A 14,127-nucleotide genomic window follows, 5' to 3' on the forward strand; every position below is an offset into this window, starting at 1 on the left:
TGCAAATCTTTGAGAGGTCAGAAGTTGATGGGGACATGGAACCCCGACATGGAGTCCTCTTCTAGTCACTGACCTGACCCCATTGGCTTATTTGCTAGTTTTCTTCCCAGAATGGCATAATTGAACAAGCCAATCGATTACCATTAAAAGCACAAGCAAAAGAGGAAGCCATGTCCAAGGAAGCCTTACATTTTCTAAGTAATTGGGTGAATAGATGGCAGCTAAAAGAGAAGTCCATGTGGCAGACTTAATTATAGACAAGTCAGTGCTCACTAATTTGTATTTACTCTGTTCATATACAGAAGAGTGAATCAGTTGCAAATAAGATAATTAATAAGCTCCAAATCAACAATCACTGCGAGTAGCTTTTACCTAGAGGAAAACACCAGAAGATGATGTGTTCATTGATTTCCCATCTGCAATAAAAAATTCAAGAAGAAAAACAAAATGTTTGGCTAACTGAAGTACGAATATCATGGAGTAAATTAACAATATTTTTTCCTTGAACATGAAAGACTTGTGTAGGGCTTTTATGCAGAAGGCAACAGGACTGCAGAGGCTGGGTAGGTCTGGACTAATATTCAAGACATCCTCAGGCAGACAGGATCTAGGACTGGGCCAAACTGATACCGAGTATCCCTGTGGCTTCATTTCACAGTCAGGGGATGTGCACAGGTGAGGGGACTCACGTGGCACAGGTCACTAAATCACCTGGGCTGCTCAACTCGGGGGACGTAACTGATGGCGCACATGCCACTTCCTGTTAAGGTGCTGAACTGAGCAGAGAATAAATACAAATGTATTTACACACCACACTACCGAGCACTACTCTGCATTAAAGAAGGATGAACTTGTGCAATCTTTAGGCAAATGGATGCACCCTGAGAGCATAATTAAGTGAAGAAACACATGAGCTTAAATATCACACGGATTCTCTTATTGAAAAACCCAAAAGATCAAAATAGATGATAACAGGAAATAGGAAAGGTACCGGGAGATAGAGAGAGGGAGGAGGGAGAGGTAGGGAAGGAAAGAAATAAAAGAAATATAGTATGGCCGGGTATTTAGCTCAGTGGCACGAGTGCTTGCCTGGCAAGTGCGAGGTCATGAGTTCGATCCCCAGTGTCAAAAATAAAAAACAAAGAATTAACATATATACAATTCACTGACTCTCCATCCTGAAACTAACAATATATAGTATAAACATGGATTAATAAAAATAGTAATTTTTAAATGATTCTTGAGTTGAGCGCATTGTTTTGCAATTATCCAGCACAGAGAGGGAATTTCCCCATTCGATACACCAAGGATAGGATGGAATTTCCCTATTTTAAATTTCCAGCCCTATGTAAAGGACACTGAGCAGATTCACAAAAGCAAACCCTAGTCCTACCCCATGGGGTGCGGGAAGAATCCTCACTTGGATCATGCTATACTCTGCAACTTTGCAATTCTCACATTCTCCATTCTTGCATATCAAACTTAAATAAGTCAAGCCCCTGAGTCACAAGTGAACACTGTGTTCTCACTAGTGACTCCAGGAACTGAAGGAAGAAGGGAAAAATTTTAGGCAAAGAATCAGAAGCTACATGCTTCTAAATGTATTTCATTAATATTTAGAGGTCCGCAGCATGCCGGGTGTGACAACCACCATCACGATGCAGAACCACGAAGCAATTCCTATGCCTCATGGGTTTAAATATTCACTTCAAGGAAGAGTGCTCTCAGATTCTCACATACATGAAAGCTGGAATGAACCCACCCCTGGGTTTTAACTGCATAAAATGCAGTTCATTAAAAAGTGTAGTGAGGCAGGATAAAACTCACAGCGATCTAATTCTATGAGATCATGAAACAAATGGGTTGACGTAAGAAATAAACAATAAGAAAGAAGAAATTTCTCCATGATCAATCCACTTAATAAGGAGACTTTCCTGTAACATAACCAGAATCTATCACTTCAATAGCTAGCAGCAAAAGACACCAGCCACACAACCCACAACGCAAGTTTTAAATACCTACTCTATGAGTTAGTTTACCAGCAAAATGCCTTACTGGAATTCTCCATATGAGAACTTATATTTTATTCTCAGTAATAACAAATTCTACATGAATATTGTCTTTCAAATGGACAGATTCATGGATTCACTTACAAACCTGGTGTGTTCTCTATGAACTGCTCCTCATCCCCCAAAGAATCATAGCATGTCCTCAAAAACACAGATGAAAAATGTCTTTTGTAAAGGGTCAGATGATAAATATTTTAGGTTTGGCAGGCCATTGGGTCTCTGGGACAGATATTCCATTTTGGCACTCTTATGTAAGAGAAGCCTGAATGGAAATGTAATGAAAGAGGCTGACTGTTTTCCAATTAAATTCCGTTTGCCAAAAGCGGTTGCCAACTTAGAGGTCATGGTTGACTTACACTGAAGTAGGACGTGCATAGGGGTCTGTCGTTCATGCCTAGCTGGGTTTGTTTTTTTGGTTCTCCAGAAATCCAACCAAAAATTAGCTTATGCATAAATAGCTTGTACATAGTACAAGATGATCTAGTTATATATCTGGGCTTCTTTTACCCATTCTGTGTTTATCCTATTGGCAGAAAGAAACCAGAAACAAGAGGGAGAGTAGACAATATCTTATTGATAAGAAAATAATTTAAGTTGGAGACATGGATAAAAGAAAAAGCACAAACTATGCCCCTAAGTAAACATAAAAAAAAAAAAAAATCACAAAAGAGCGGAAATGTCCTTCAGGTTCATTCTAAATCTCTGTATTTTACTTGTCACCTAAACTCTGCAAAATATGGGACACCCTAGTCAAGTTGTGCCCGTTGACTATATCATTGTGGGCTCAAAACATGTTCTAAAGAAAGAGTGAATGGCATATTAATATACGCTGTACCTTTGCCACCCAGTTGAAACTAAGAAATACATAAGATTTAAAATAATTGCATGTCACCATAATCAACATTTTACCTCTTCAAAGAAAGTACAAAAGTCTTTTCACCAGATATTGAAAAGAAAACAGGAGATCTAACTCCAACGTCTATAGTCAAAGCTACTTAAAGTATTTCCTGTCAAATGTTCAAAGATAATCAAAGGTTTACCATCCAGAGCTAGCAATAATATAATAATAAAATAAGTAACAATGGGAAATGGCTTTCAGTGCAGTTTGAAAGGCTTACTTAAATTAACTATACAGGGTATGATCAAAAAAAGGGTAAAAGCTTAAATAAATTTTAAAAGCTTATTATATTAAAAGACACATTGACAATACCCCCCTACCTTGCTTGAAACACACTAATCCTATTCTTGACATTAAAAAAAAAGAAAAAAAAACAACAAAAAAAAAAACTTTGTATTAGTAACTGTTTGCAGTACACAATGATTATATTCATCCTGGGGAGTTGGTACACAAATATAACACATATTTTCATGCCTTCTACGCCTCCATCTCCTGGTCCTTTTCCTCTACGTAGAAAATCTATATCCTACTGGCTTTGATTTTACACTTGAAATTATTTACACATTAGGTGAAACCATTTATTATTAAGTTTATGTGTCTGATGTATTTCATTCAATATTATTCTCTCAAGGTTACTCTAACTTTTAAGTATTTAAGTATTCACTACATGCTTTTAACATACCATTGTAGGTTATTCAAATTAATGGTCCCTTTAGTTCCTATAAAAAAAAAAAACTATACCTCTTTTGCTTCCTCATGTTAAGAAATATACATGATCCATCAACAAATAAAGGCAGCCACCTCTGCACAAATGCTTGGATACCACCATCTTCTCAGGTACAATTCCTTACCACCATGAAAAGGAAGTAGAATCATAGAGGAGACCACCAGCAGGAAGTGATGTCATAAGGGGGTGCAAAGGAAGTAGAATCATAGAGGAGTCCACTGGCAGGAAGTGACATCATAAGTGGGTGACGCTAGGGTCTCAGGGGAGTCTCTAGTCAAGGGGCTTCTTGGAAATACTGACCTAATAATAGTCCTTTTAAATAAGTTTCTTTTTTTTCTTCCTTCCTTCCTTCCTTCTTTTCGTTCTTTCTGTACAGAGCTCTTAGAATTTCTATCTCCAGAGACCCAGGGTTCTGGTGTCCAAAGAAATCCTTTCTTTTCAGCCCACTTCTCTTCTCTCTGATAGAGATGATATATCACCAGTACCCTTTACAAATTGAATGGGAACAGTCCCTGGTCAGCAGTGAACTAGGAGGACCCATTTTGCAGTAATGCTGGCCTCATTACGAACCAACATCTTTTATTAAAGTTTGAGCACAGAAAACAACTTTTCTAAGATAGACACACTTCTGTTTTAATAAGTTAAAACAAATCTTGGGTTCATATCACTTAATATTGTAGTCTCCAGGTACATTTTATTTCCTACAAATGACTCAAATCTGTCCTTCATGTCATATTATTTAGTATTCTCTGCTGTGTAAATGCCACATTTTCTTTATTCATTTGTCTACTGATGTTCATATGTGGTGCTTCTAAGATTTCACTATTATGATAGCTTTTGTAAAACCTCATTCCAGATTAGAAGGGGCACCACTGATTGGTGTCCACTACTGGTCAGTGTGACTGAAATCGAGACACAGATCATGCTTCTATCACAGTAAACATTTACAGTGGTTACATTGAGATCTGTGACATTTTGCCTAATAATGAAAAATGTTGACTACCAATACTAGAAATGAATGGTTAAGGAATAATGTAGAATTGAGACCATGTGCCAAAATATCAATACAACATACTATTCAATTTCTAGATTCTAAAAATGTAAATTGCTGGAATAAAATTGAATGATAAGATCCCAGGAATTTTAAAGTTGACATTGTGTGGGCTGAGGATTTAGCTCAGCGGCATAAGTGCCTGCCTTGCAAGCAGGTAGTCGTGAGTTCGATCCCTGGTACCGATAAAAACGAAAAAGACAAAAAAAAAAAAAGTTGTCATTGTCCATAATTCAAGAGGCGATCAAAGAATTGTGATAGAATGACCAGATTAAGGATCAGTTTTTTTTTTTAAAAGGGCTATTTTGAAAACAAAGAACCTTGCTCAAGTGACCTTGATGATTATGAAAGAAATCACATGCCAAATTCTGTAAAAAAAAAAATTTTTTTAAGCATAATAAATAAATACTGCAGTTTTTTTTTTCTCTTACAAGAGAAACCTAGAACAATAATAAAGATCAAAATGGAAACTAGATCATAAGAGATAGGGAGACTGATGCATTGTGTACTTGTATACATGGCTTCCCACAAGGAACGTAAATAATATGCCCTAAACCTGTGTATTAAGAAACTTAAATGATTTGTGCAATGGTAGATAACTTTTGCATAGTGTACAGATACTGCTTATTTTTGACTTGAACAGATAAGTTTTTCAATCATAATTTGTCTTGCGGTTTGTCTTTGAAATGTCCTTCAAGCATGTCACAAGTATTTGTGGTGCGATTCTAACCCTGTCAATGTTATTTCTTAAACTGTTGGCTTCTTACATTGCAAGGTGAATGTTACACTGATTTACAATACTTTTATTTTTATTTTATTTTATATATATATATATATATATATATATATATATATTTTTTTTTTTTTTTTTTTTTTTTTTTTTTTTTTTTTGCCACTCTGTGCTGTAGTTGTTTAGGCAAAGATTCAGTTTTGTTTAGATTTGGATATAGTAGGAAAAATCCCCAAACGGACTTGTATTTAGTCTTCACAATTCCATGATTCCCGGAATCTTAACCCTATTCCCAAATTCTCTCCCATATAATACTGACCCTTCCTATGCTTAGTGTGACATTTGATCACTTGACCCACAAATGAAAAAAATACAGTTTCAGGAATGTCACAAAAGGATGTTTCCGACCCTCAGTTGTTCATTCAGCCCAAAGCATCTTAGCAATAAACTAAATTGTAAAACAGAATTACCAAAATCGTTTCAAACTACTGTCTTGCCCGAACGGGGGCAAGAAAGTATTCAGTCAACTATAGATTTTTTTTAAATGAATTAAACTGGCATCAGTTGAAATTTTCGAGCATGTGGGCGCTTAATGTATTCGTTGCACTGCTTAAGCTGCTGTACTCAATGTACAATCACAAGTTGTTCACGTTCAATAGGAACAAATGGGTGTCTCCCCACATTCTAGCCCTATCAAATATGCAGTAGTCAAAGGTGAGCTAAATAGTAGCTGACTAAACAGTGGCTGGATGAATCCTTCCAACTGAGGGCTCAGAGTGATTGCAGCTCTTACAGCAGAGGCTTGTGAAATATAAGACTGAGACCCTGTTTTTCATCAGCCAAGCCATCCACAGTGTCCAATATGAAAATTTCTCACTTGGGATCAATACTCCACAAGAGTCACCCAAAACTGTCCCAACTCCCTCCTGCTAATGCACTCCCCTCTTCAGTAGATGATCCCTTTGCTAATTAAGCCAAATTAGTAGCAGACACAGGTCTCGGGATACTGCAGATAATGACCCATGTCCTCATTTTCAGATGGCTCCAAAGTCCAAGTCTTTCTCCATGCAAATATTACCATCTCCTTTCCCTGGTGGTGCATTTTACGTAACGTTGCTGTTGGATTTCATAATGTGACTGTCGTGTGATAAGCAGCGAGCTGGCCACAGTGCCCGGCCTCAGGCAGAACTATCAGTGCTGCTTCTCCTTGGAATTAGGACAGCCTGATTATATTAAAGTGAATGTTCTTTGCTCTGCGACTCCAGAAATGATTGCAACCTTGCAGCTTCGAGTGGCAAGGCTCTCAAGGCTCAGGGTTGGGAAGGAAGACGGATCCTTCCTCAGAGCCCCCAAACTTCATTACTTATTCACACCTCTTGGCTTGCAAAATGGAACAAATAAAAACAGAAACAAAAGCAAAATGGTTGAATAATTCAGGAGACAAAAGGATTCACATTAAGGGGTGTGATTGTTTAGCTGTATGTGCTAGATGGGAAAAAAATAAAACCATGTGTGTATATTGGATATGTTAGATAGGATCAGTCAGTATGTGACAAGGTTGTTTAGCTGTGTGTGCTAGATGAAAAAATAAATAAATAAAACCGTGTGTGTATGCTGGATACGCTTGATACAATCAGTCAGTATGTGACAAAGAGAACTAATAGTTGATTCATTTCTCAATCGTGATTAACTTTCAAATTTGCTTCTTAAAGGCAAAATGGACAGATAGGTAGGTAGACAGATAAGTAGATACAGATAGATAGATAGATAGATAGATAGATAGATAGATAGTACATAGATAGATATAGATAGTAAAAGATAGATAAATAGATAACATATAGATAAACAATAGAAAGGTAGATAGATAAAGAGATAGATAAAGTGACTGGTTTATACATCACAAAATATCTTTGAAGAATCACTAACATTTCTTTATGGCAAAAAAAAAAAATGGAGAAGCATTTAAAGTTCACTTTGGCAGAAAGAAAAGTGTAGTAGAGAAGTCAAATTAGATAGTCCTACAATTGAGGAAAGACTGAAAAAATTAGGTTTGACAAAAAGCAAAGGACACCAAGAATTCGCTGGACGGAAGGCAGTTCCTCAGGCCGATGATGCCCAGAACCCATGGTGAAGAGGAGAATCATACATATTACCTCCAGGGATGGAAAGGCAGCTGAGCTACGGAAACCTAGAATTAACTCTGGATGCACTAATACGTGTGCTGAGCCTTGTTGGGGGTACAAGGGTCCCAATTTGGAACTGTGAAATATTCCTGTAATGCTCATACGGCTGTGAAACTTTTTAAATTGTGTTCCCTTCCTTGATTTGTTGTCTAATTCCAGTTTCTACACAGCAAAATGGATGGCACATTCTGACTGGCCCTCAGCATACACTAGAAAAACAGGATTATTCTGGGTGCCTGTGTTAGGGGGACGGCTAAAAAGGATCCGACCAAAGGCTGGACCCATTCGGACAGCCCGACATGGACCCTTTCACCAGTGGATCATTGGAGAGATTTATTTTAGAACAAAGCTACTAGTGAGTACGCAGTGAATCCAAGCATAAATTTCCAAGGAATTATACACAGTACATCGGGGACCTGGCCCTGCATTGGTACCTCCTATAGAAAAGCAGCCTGCATGCTAGTTATGGTGGATGATGACATGATTTACGCAGAAATTCTACAGGTCGTTCTGGACAATTTCAGAAGTGCCAGAGAGATCATTGCTTTCTGATTTTCTTAATTTCAATTGTATTTTTTTAACCACCCAAGTCATGAGACTTCTCCCAGGCTGATTTAACAGAGCTGAAGACACCTAATTTAAAAGAAGTCAACAGAGGTTCGGGACTGTGATTTGTTTATTTCTTTTTAATTTCTATCAGCTCTTCCCACAGCGAATGGGCCAAATGTTTACTCTGTCGGGAAAAGGGTCATTAGGGTAGATAATGGCGTAAATACACGGCAAGCAGCAGGAAAGTAACGTGGATAATTAGCCAGCTACAGGATGAGACTAGGGAAGAACTCAGCTCTTTCCAAGAACTTGGACCCCTTAGGATTTCCGTGCATTTCAATTGAAAACTGTATGCGTGCCTCTGAGAATCCCACTCATCTGGAAGACTGACGGATGCATCCTTTTTCAATATTTTTAGTCTCCTCTGAAGTTCCTATTAAAACATTCACTCCTCTGCATTCTAACTGGTCCAGAGCCGTCAGCTTTTGGTGCACACCAAAATGTGTGCACTCCTGAGCCCTTACATGAAACGGCATAGGGTTTGCATGTAACCTGTACACATCCTCCTGAGCACCTTAAATCCAAGTCGACTTACCCCTTAAATTATCTGTAGGTGATGCACAACGTCTGTTACCATGCAGTGCCATGGAAAGTGTTGTACCATACTACTTAGAGAAGGGTGATGGTAAACTGGCTTGTACACGTTCAGTACACGTGTAAAATGTTTTTTCACGAATCTTTGGGCTGAGTTTGGAGGAATCATGAGATTCTGAAACATGGATACAAAGAACCTACTGAATTCTAGCTTCTAGACTCAAGAACAGAGATCATTTTCTATGCATGATCATCTAATGGATTCCTCTGTCTTCCTGTTGGTTATCTGGAGAACTCAGGGATCATACAGACCCTAAGGGTTTTCGGTTCTTAGGTAACTTCACAACATGGCAGACTGTGTGCTGTGATACCCACCTCTTAATGATCCAGAAAAGACACTTAAAGAATGATCCATCTGCTGAGTTTATGGTAAAGAATCTGTCCTCCCATCCTCCAGTTCAAACAGTCCTGCGCTGGACACTTTTCCCAAGGGTCACTGCAGAGTCCCGAGACACCCAAGGGGTACAAAGGAACCCACCCAATGCAGGACTGCAGGTGATATTTGCACAGCAAGATCTCTGGATTCTCCCAATGTGTCTGACCTGACTTCCCATCCAGAGAGGATCTAATCCAGTGTTCCCAGAAATTGTTACATTCTCCATCTTCTATATCAGCTCACACCAGAAGCAAACAAATGAAAGCCCAAGGGAATACAAAGCTGTCAGATTTACAGCAGATCAGCGTGAGCACCACAGCCATGCACCTTTCCTGCAGCTCCCTGCTAACCCCTCTCCAGTTAGCCAAGAGAGTCTCAGCACAACAGTACCCAGGTTGGCCACACTCCTACATCCCATAATATCTTCCTGGCCATCTTGCAATCATCGGTCTTTATTCCTTTTTTGGAGCATTTCTTTTTTTAAACAACAACAGCAACAACAAAAATAAAAACAATGATACAGAATTCCAAAACAAAATCCTAGGAGTTAACAACAGGTGATATATTGCATGTGGTCATCTTGAAAGGAGTTGCTCAGATTACAAGACAAGGGCATGAAAAATAGATCAAACAGTGAAAGCAAAAACCGTTCTCAGCACTCACCATTACGTTGTCTGGTCGACACAGAACCTTTGACAATCACTCCTCAGATATTTACTTGGTTATTTTTTCCATCATCAGTACGTTGCTTCCTACGAAAATTAAAAAAAAAAAAAAAAAATATATATATATATATATATATATATATATATATATAATATTCTATCCCATAAAAGATGTGATTATTCCCAAGACAACACTAGATTTCCTTTGAGTATTCCTAGGTGGGGGTTACAAGAACTAGCCCGTAGTGGGTTAATTCATTTCTGGTTCCCCAATAAGGCCGATAACTCTGCAAGACAGAACTCCTACGTAGCCGTGCTGAGCCGTGCTGAGTCCAACACTTGCAGCACACATGGAGTATGAAAATACAGCATCAATGAAAGAAGACAGCTCAAGGTGACCGGTATGTGGTTTATCAGCATGAATGCTGTCAGCGTTAGACTTCTTAGAAGATGGTCGATTTTGTGCTTATCTAAGCTAGATCTAGTTCTAGTTCGTTTCAATGGGGAGGAGAGCCTGTAGGCATCTCAGCCACCATTTGTTTGCCAAAAGTAGTGATCCTATCAATAGTATGCCTCCTGTGGAGTTGGATCATAGTAGATAAGACCTAAGATTATCTTACTTTCCTGGTTTTCTTGTTTGTGTAGTAATCATGCTACCAAAATTAGACCACTTTTGAGGATCATTTTGCAATGGAGTCTTTTCTTTAAGGATGACTGTCAGGAAACATGTCACCCTCCTACTTAGAAATGAGAATCGTAACAAGACAGATTATTATGTGAGAGATAGTTGACAGACAAAAACTCTTTGTCAACTCTTCATTTTGTATTTCTAAGAAAGGTTGGCTTGCAGAACGGGAGGCCAGACCATTTAATATCGTCCTCTGTTGACCACACAACTTGCAGAATATTAGCACCAAAAAGATAAAGCCTTTGGGTTCCATAGTTAATGAGCCAGTATGTTATTAAATTGTCAAAAAGGTATTTGATTTTAATTACATTTTCTATTTCTCCTAGCAAGCCGTGCATTTAATTATGAATATGCATTTCTTAGATATTGATTACAATGTATTTGGGAAATGAATTTATACTTAACTACCACCCTAATTACAGCCGCCTTCAGTGACCTTTTTACAGCCAAACAGGGACATGATTAGCACTTCTGATTCTACGTTGGGAAAAAAAAAAATTGATTTTCAGACCTGAGTTGGTACATTTGGCAGGCTGTGGATCAGGAGGCCTTAGAGACCATTAGGAAAACAGAGACCATGCAGTTTTCAAGGCATCAAGCTACATTCTCTCCCAGTAACTATTATTGCTATCATAGTTAACAATGCAACTAGTAGGTCAGCATTGAACACGTTGAGTGATTTATAGTGTCACAAAAACAGGAGTGTGAATTATGGCTGACAGACCCCCTTAGTTGTCTTGAGATACAGTCAGATCCAACTGTATTTAGCTGTTAAATTTTGGGTTTTGCCTGACTTTCTATCTACATTTATGTAGGGACCCAAAAGTGAGATGGAAATACTGATTGCATTTCTGCGTGCTTTCTTTTCAAGTCTGGTCATTTCTTTTCAAATCTGATAGGAGCAAATTTATGTATCATAGAGGACTGGATGCTGAGTTGCCTGTCCTACTTACACTTGGTGGAAAGAATTTTGTTCTTCCATGGCATTTCTTCGTAGGACTACTGTACTTGAAATTTTTGCCCTAAATGTCAGAAATCTGTCAACCCTATTTAGCTCTCTGTTTCGCTCTCATACCTATGCTCAGTGTTAATTGGGTGATCTTCCTGGATAGCCAAGATTTAAATACTTTCTCAATGTCTGTGTCTTTTTATGTGTTTTGCTAATTTAAATTGATACCCTCCTTGTACACACTGATGATGCACGGTCCACCATTTGGATGCCTGGGTAGTATCTCCACCATCTCCTGTGCTGATCATTTCTTTGTGGTGCCAGCATTTCCAATCCTCTGCTCTAGCTGTATGCATCTCTTCTGAAAGGATGACCTTTCCTGTGTGCTATGACTTTAATCTTCTATATCCCATGAGCCTGCGTATTGAAAGTTTGGTACCCTTGGGAAAGAGATGCAGTTGTAAGAAAAGTAACCACTGGTTAGGTCAGTGTTGTGATATCTCTCACTCTGTCTCTGTCTCTCTGTCTCTCTGTCTCTCTGTCTCTCTGTCTCTCTCTCTCTGTCTCTCTCTCTCTCTCTCTCTCTCTCTCTCTCTCTCTCTCTGCTTTCCCCATCAACATGAGGTGAACATTATTTTTTATACCATAATACATCACTTGCTATGCTACTATTTTATCATGATCCTATAGAAAACATGAGGCAAAGCAAATATTCCCCTATGAAGTTGATTATCTCAGGTATTTTGCTGACACTGAGCAAAAGCTAACTAACAGCATGTATCAGTTCCCAATGACACAGTCTTCTTCTGGAACACCTTTGTCTTTTGAGCTCTGAACCTTGAAAACAGCACCTCTTTAATACCCACACAAGGCGGGCAATTGTGGTGCTAACTGGTGGCATCAATGGATGGCCATACTATCAATACAACTGCAACCAAATAACCGAGTCTTTGTCCTGATCTGCTATGTCAGAGTCACTTTGAGATACGGCTTGGCAAGTACTTCATGCATTTAGAGCTAATTAGAAGATATTTTCTTGTAAGTGACAAAATATATGCAAGGGTAAGAATAAATTATGGGTGTGAAAACACTTCTACATTTTACTATGAAATTGAAAATTGACAACCACAGAGACAAAATAGAACACCACATGGTTGATAGTACAAAATTGATATTGAATTATGCCTTGAAAGGTTAATTTTTGCACAAAAGTGTATTCTAACAAATACAGAAAACTCCTCATGACATACACTTTACATTAAGAAACAAAATGCTTTGAGTTACATAAAAGGATTCTCAGAAACAGCCTATCATATGCACGATGGAGATTTTAAATAAAGAAGGGAGGTATAAGCTAAGCCAATACTTACAAAGTACTAACGTAGTAGTAGCTGTCACTACCATTAAAGTGATTTCTTAGGTTAATGACTGATAATAAGTGCAGAACATTAGTCAAAGCATACCTACCTCTTGAAGTATCAGAGTAGGGGAAGCTAAGAAAGACCTGTCCGCTCTACGACAAGCTTTCAAATAGGTTTCTCCATGTGATCTCATCTGCACAGCCACAGACTCGGGGATCTGGGGAGATGTGTACAGCCATTTCAGCTCACTCACTGGAGTAGGTTAAAAAATAACCTAGGAGATGAGAGAGGAACACAGAAACATATCCATCAAGGCTTATAGCTTTGTTACTCTTTCTTTTTTTTAATAATACTACGAGACACATATCTCTTACTCAAAATTCTTGGGAACAGAAAGGTTTTACATTACATTTTGTAAAAATTAGACTATGCAAATATGTTATGAGAGACTTGGGGTGGAACAGAAGCATGAGAAAGAAATTCATTCATATTTCTTACATATAAAGCTTAGATGTGCATTTATATATATTTAATAATTTTGTGCATGGAACAAAAGTTCTTGGTGTGCAATTCTGCACTTTTTGACACTAACCCCGCTCTCAAAAAGCTTTATATTTTGGAGCGTTACAGATTTCAGATATTTGGACGAAGGATGTTCACACTGTAAAGAGATTTTTTTTCCTCCTTTTTGTAGCAAAAGAATTCTAATAAATATTGTCTGGAGACTGTAAGTCATATGATTGCACTAGGGTTTGTTGAGTAGATGCCGGTGAAAGTGAGCAGATATCAAGGAAGGAGCTGGCTGCCTCATCTCAAGGTCTTTTGGGGGAGATTGGTATAAAAATACAAGCTTAATATTTTACAAGGTGATGGAGGAATAGAGAGAGATTTTCAGAAGAGGTGGCAGCTGAGACAAATGCTCAGGCAATGACATTGAGGATGACCTTCTTAGGGTAGAGAGGTGAGAGGCGGGTGCATCGGTATGAGCCCCATGCCGAAGGATTAGAACACACCCCTGGAACTCAGAGGTCTCCAGAGGCCAATGTCACGGTGAAAGCCAAGGCCTTGACGTCACTTATGACTAATGCTGGCGTGGAGGTTGACACGAAGACACACACGCACGCAAACAGGAAAATGTACAGTTATTTTTAAAACCTAAAGGTAGTTCACGAGCCTTTTGGAATCCACAAATTCCAAGGAACGTCCATTATTTATGGAGATTTGATT

At 38.4% G+C, this 14,127-nt stretch overlaps 1 protein-coding gene and 1 non-coding gene across 5 annotated transcripts in view; one reads left to right on the top strand and one right to left on the bottom strand.

The window, feature by feature from the left end:
• The window catches only part of Nlgn4x (neuroligin 4 X-linked), a 360,846-nt gene that overhangs the window by 310,955 nt on the left and 35,764 nt on the right, over positions 1–14,127 (bottom strand). For all 4 annotated transcript variants that reach the window (XM_063242985.1, XM_063242988.1, XM_063242987.1 and 1 more), the window contains exons 2-3: positions 13,007–13,174; positions 9,901–9,989 (exon numbers count right to left, since the gene is read on the bottom strand). The gene's annotated coding sequence lies outside the window, so the exon portion shown is untranslated. The remainder of the gene's footprint in view (positions 1–9,900; positions 9,990–13,006; positions 13,175–14,127) is intronic.
• LOC111754838 (small nucleolar RNA SNORA1) lies at positions 4,538–4,670 on the top strand. Its single transcript, XR_002789512.2, has one exon. It is a non-coding gene; the product is annotated as a small nucleolar RNA SNORA1 (small nucleolar RNA).

Source organism: Cavia porcellus, unplaced genomic scaffold, assembly GCF_034190915.1.
Source record: "Cavia porcellus strain 051 isolate PalLab524CR breed Dunkin Hartley unplaced genomic scaffold, mCavPor4.1 scaffold_33, whole genome shotgun sequence".
In the NCBI taxonomy this organism is placed as follows: Eukaryota; Metazoa; Chordata; class Mammalia; order Rodentia; family Caviidae; genus Cavia; species Cavia porcellus.